Genomic DNA, 5,780 nt, shown 5'->3' with positions numbered 1-5,780 from the left:
AGGTAACAACTTTGTTGTTCTTAACTTTTTTTAGGTCATTTGACGGATTTAGAATTAAGTATGAAAGTCTCTTCTGTACACATTCAGTCGCAGGTGAGACGCCGGAATAAGGTGTGCGGTTCGGCATTCAATTGTTCTTGGGTCATTTAGTAAAATTCAGTTCTGTTTCTGTTTTGTTTCAGAAATTGTTGGTCCTAATGAGAATCCCTATATGCGAAGGGATTCGAAACGCGTAGACCTTTCTTCGCTTTTGGCCAATCATTTATTAACCCCTTCGATGCTGCGCAGATTCCGCCGCTGTGCTGACGGAATCTTGCGCGGGCGTGGTCATGACGGAATGGTTCCGTCATGAGCACAGCTCAACCGTGGGTCATGACGGAACCATTCCGTCATGAGCACCGAAGGGGTTAAACAATAGAATACAGTGTATCATAATTGCGACAATTTATACTTGTTGATGGCCTTATGTATATTTACTATATTCAATTATTTTTTTGTTATAAACAGTGTCTATTGAGTATGTTTGATGAGTTTGTCTGTTTAGCATGTATGAGTGATTGTTGTATGTAAGTGGGGGTGTCGCAAAAATCAGTATATGTAAATGTGGATATTAATGTTGTATTGTTTTCTTATATTTGAATATGTGATAGGTGTTATTTTGAAACCGTGCAAATTGAAAAAAACAAATGTATTGTATGAAAATATTTTGGATTAAACCCAACGGAAAAAGTGGTTGAGAGTGAAACTGTTTCATTCAGTTCATGGTCCAATTCTCTACTAGAGTTAAGTGCAGCATTGGCACCGTTCTTGTTTTGTGGATTATATGTGGCTTGTTCTTCAGGTTACATTCGAACCTGCGTTGCCCATTTTAGCGCTGTAGTAGAATTAGAAGTGTACTTTATAACATAAAATGTTTCCTAATTTGTTGGGGATGCGTTTTAAAATCATTCCCTCAACCTCTGCTTTTATTTCCCTACATTCTTCCCATTCAGTAGTAAGTATTCCCCATTTTTTAGCCGCTCCCCCTTGACACCACATTTATGCTACAAAAACATCTTGCTATTTCATTCTGGGAGCGCTTCCATGAATGGAGCATGGGTGTTTCCATGCATCCACCCATGGATTTCATGCAATTCCGGATTTGAAAATAGTTTGTAAACCTAGGATTGAATGAAATCACTACACCTCCAAAAGGGCAGCTTAACAATGAGAAAAATCTGTTTCCCTTTTTGGTATTTCCTATCTCTTTGTGTGCTGCCTTCACACAAGCAATGTTCCTTGTAATGCAGACAGCCTTGCCCTGCGTTGCAAGAGTGCCTGTGTTGGGACTAGGCTGTCTGAAGTGTATCAGAGATATGAGAGAGCAGAAGGGCATCATATCTTCATAAGTATTGCACTTTTCTGTTCTCCCTCTTTCATGCAAGGCAGTTCAGCAAGTTGCTTTGCTGCATTGTGTTACATGAAAGGGTAGTAAATCTGACCCGCAATATCTACACATTATTGTTCCTGTCACAACTGCAAGGCACAATTATGTATAACTTAAAAGATAAGGTAGAGCTATTTTACTGGCAGAAATGCTGTTGGTAGTATTGGTGGTTTGCATGTGTGAGACAAAAAGAGTAATGTTTCAACATGTGAAACTAAGGGTACATTTTGAATGTAGAGCTTCCCCAAATCCATAGAAGGTGGATTAATACACCAAACATCAAATAAATAATGAGTGGCTTTTTAACATTTAAAATATTTGCTAAAGCTGTTTATAGCTAGACCTGAAAATAATTATCAGATGGAACACTTTTTTTTATTTAGTCAATCAAATTACTTAGATGTCTATTTCTCATAAACAGTTGTAAGTGGAATCTGTGGAGAAAAGAGAATCCAACGTATGGGTTAAGGTTTTAGTGACATTTTCAAAATATTTCATATGAAGATTTGGTTATGCCAGATACATATGCTATATAGCATTTGAGGAAACGTCTTAGGCTTCTTTTTTCACAAATCAGATTGGTGTTTACTCAAAGTTATGTGCTTCCTTTATACCTCCTTCCTTTCTTTTCTCAAATACCTATCTTTTTCTATACAATGTACTCCTGTGCCCATGTGTGTGTATGTATGCATGCAGGAGCAGTTTTGTTTCTGCTGATGTGCTCTATTTGTGTAGTCTATTCTCTGATCTATGGAGTTTGCTGGACAGTGCCTACCCATGGACGTTCATGTGCCATAAATTATGTACGTTGTTCACTGTTAAACACCTCTTCTTACAAACCCAGCACACTGATGGGAAAGACCAATCAACTGATGAAGAGGTAGTTATTTAGAAAAACCTTGAATAAGTTCATCACTTCTATTCTATACCACTGGAAGAGTATGTTGGTTGTGGAAATTAGTAATATGTGAAGGATCCATGCTTTTTGTATGTGTATGTAAAAGACATGCATGAATGTGGCTTCATATATAAAAGTATGCTATGCTCTGTGGCTGACAGGCCCTCCATCCTCCAAATTAAGTCACCAGGAATTGTCATCACTCTTTTGTCAACAAGAGTGGGCCACACCATTGTGGGATGGGTATGAGACTAGTTCATAAGACAATCATAACTTGATAGTCCAAACTTTGCATTGTTTGCCATGCGTAATTATAACATGGCAAATAGCCCTCAGTAGTCTGCAATGTTGGGTACATGCACTGCATTGGCTCACACAATACATGCACGCACAGTGCATTTAATGTATACTGGTGTTATTTTTCCTGCAGCAAAGTTGAAAATGGACACAATGAAGATGAAAAATGGAAGCTCAATGGCAGGGTTCATAATAATGGGTCTGTCCAATGACCCAAAGCTTGAACGCATTCTCTTTGTATTATTTCTGGTGCTGTACATATTGACTCTCATTGGGAATGTGACCCTGATTACAGTCTGTGTTTTTGAGCCTCTCCTACATACTCCTATGTACTTCTTCCTGGGGCACCTCTCCATGTTGGACATATGTTTGTCCACAGTGATAGTTCCTTACATATTAGCACAGCTCATTGCTAGAAGGAGTATCAGCTTCATTGGTTGTGCAGCTCAGATGTACACAGGCCTGCTCCTGGGAAGTACAGAGTGTGTCCTCCTAGCAGACATGGCATATGATCGTTATGTAGCCATTGTATTGCCCTTGCGATATACAGTGATCATGAGTATGTCGGTTTGTAATACACTGGTGTCCTGCTGCTTGTTAAGTGGCAGTGTGATTGCATTCCTGGATACCTTTTTCACAGTGCGATTGCCAGTCTGTGGCCCCAGAATAATCAATCATTCTGTTGTGATCCCACAGCTTTTTTGAAAATGTCCTGCATGGACACCTTTATCACAGAGATGGTCATATTCTCTGCTGGAATCTTTGCACTATTGTTACCGAGTCTCTTCACTTCTATCTCCTACATCTGCATCGTTACTACCATTGTGAGAATCAACTCCAATGAAGCAAGATTTAAAGCTTTCTCCACATGTGCCTCTCATTTGACTGTTGTTATCATATTTTACAGCACCACCATTTCCATGTACATGAAACCAGGGTCTAAAACCTTTGAAAATCGGGATAAAATTATCTCTGTGTTTTACACTGTGACCCCCCCATTGCTAAACCCCATTATTTACAGTCTGAGAAATAAGGATGTAAAAATAGCTGTGCAAAAATGTATCCTTTCAGCAAATGTTCATTAAACATGTCACATGTGCTCAGCAAATTTTCTGAAAATGCTCACCATGAAATAAAGGATCATTCGAATTATGGATACTGGCTATGTCATATAAAAGGAAGCATTGTGCTAAATCACTCTAGTTGAATGCAGATCAAAATCAAGGTAACATCCTGGTGGTACCAGGCAGGTAACAATCAAAAACGACCATTATTAGCTACTTATTAGAAAGCTTGGAACGCCCCAACACACTGGATCACCATAGAAATCCCTATTCACAGAGAATTAGAATTTACATAACAGTATAAATCTGAGAATTTTGATACCCCTTAGTGAAACTCTTTCATTATCTTACTTCATGTGGCTCTCAAGGATTTTGGAGAGCTCTTGAAAATAATAAAATATAGATGGTGATCTGGGCATTTACCAATTAAAAGCAAAAATACTACTAAACTTGAACCTTAAGATCCGGCCAAAGTTATGGCAAACTGTGTTAAAGCTGAAACTCCTGATTACATTTACAGAGCAAAAAAAAGTTTTATACCAGCTTGATGATTATCAATTAATGCTCACTTTCTCATTAAAATTGGGAACTTCACAGGGCACGGCCACAGTAGTGATTGACAGCTTGATTCCTCATTCTCAATTCTGTAAGTGGTGGTGTATGGTCGATGTTAGTAAGTGGAGTGATTTGTCTGGTAATTCTAAATAAAAATTGAGAATGCACCATGCTAATTGGTTTCGAGGACCCCAGTGTTCAGTGTTTACCTTCTTAGAGAAACAAGTAGCATTCAGCCACATGAGATTGAGCAGTAACATGTCTGTGATGCCTCTGGATGTACTCATCTGCATGTGCACTGCAATAAACAGATCAGCGTGTGCTCACCTCTCAATGACAGATTTGTGCTACCTGTTAAACACTGTTAGTGATAAAGTTTGGGCATTCTAATTATATCCATGAATGAGGAATTCCCAGTCGGTGTAGGTCATAAACTTGCATTGATTAAGTCCCTGCCCTTTGTATATATCAACTGTCTCAACTATCAAAATATTTTTAGGGTGAGTCCTTCAGATCAGCGACACCTGGGTCGAGACCAGCACTGGCAGAGCCCCTGGAAACTTTACTAGCTAGAGTAAATAAAAGTCATAACAAGGTTTCTGTTGGAGAATCTGTCAAAGGATTATTTACAGTGAAGTGCCTCAAGTGACTGATGGTGTTGGCCCAATCCCCCACCTCCTTCCTAGGAATCAGCCTTAGATCTCTCATTGTGCATCAGCCAGCAAAGTGTTCTGAAGCTTATAGGTATTTGGCTAAAGACAGGGATTGGAATGTGCTCCTCCATCTTGAAAGACGTGACTGACATGACGTCTTCGGGCATTAGCTGCACGTTACAAATCTTATTTACATTACATTACATTACATGCACGTGACTAAGGGCTCGCCAGCTAGGTGACCTTAGGAGAGCAGTACAATCGTAGAGGTGCGCACAAGTAGTCTCCAAAGCCTCCCAGAAGTGGCAGAATATGACAGAAAGCCCTCCTGAGACAGGACTTATACTCACACAGAAAAACCATGACCTCCCTGTGCCTAATCTCAGCTTGCCTGGGATTTGTGTAAAGGAGGGTGGCATGGCAAGGAACCAGGTCCATGACAGAACCCCTGCTCCTTACAGTAGAGGTTCCGCACGCCTCAAAGCCAGTGCAAGCAACTTTGAGAGGCAGAAGGTGAAGCTTTCCCCAACTCAACTGACCAAGCTTTCATGCATGCACCCCTATGGGTGTCATATGAGTTGCTTTAGTGTGCAAAGTAAACCTGTCTCTTCTTGACCAAATCTGGTTTGTGACTGAAGCCCTGTATTCAAGACATGAAGTGGTTGACCGTTGGCTCCAGAGAGTTGCAGACAGTCAATCTGCAGGTGGTATGAACCGCCTTCATTGCCAGGTACCTGTATGCCTAGTCCTTTGTGTCTGGGTTGGGGTTTCAAGACTCATGATGTCTTGCCTAGGTATGACGGTAGAACTGCCTGCCTCTTGTGTTGTGGGAGCCACATGCCCACTCCAGTGAAAGCTTCCTGCCCAAGTCTCTAGAAATACTTTTG

At 40.3% G+C, this 5,780-nt stretch overlaps 1 pseudogene; it reads left to right on the top strand.

Annotated features, from left to right (window-relative positions):
* The first annotated feature begins 2,774 nt into the window (after positions 1–2,774).
* LOC146822275 (olfactory receptor 2G3-like) lies at positions 2,775–3,706 on the top strand (annotated as a pseudogene).
* The last annotated feature ends 2,074 nt before the right edge of the window (positions 3,707–5,780 follow it).

The sequence above is a fragment of the Triturus cristatus genome, chromosome 6 (genome assembly GCF_964204655.1).
Source record: "Triturus cristatus chromosome 6, aTriCri1.1, whole genome shotgun sequence".
Classification (NCBI taxonomy): domain Eukaryota; kingdom Metazoa; phylum Chordata; class Amphibia; order Caudata; family Salamandridae; genus Triturus; species Triturus cristatus.
Note: the sequence above shows the minus strand (reverse complement) of the source record. Positions and strands in the feature narration are given on the sequence as shown.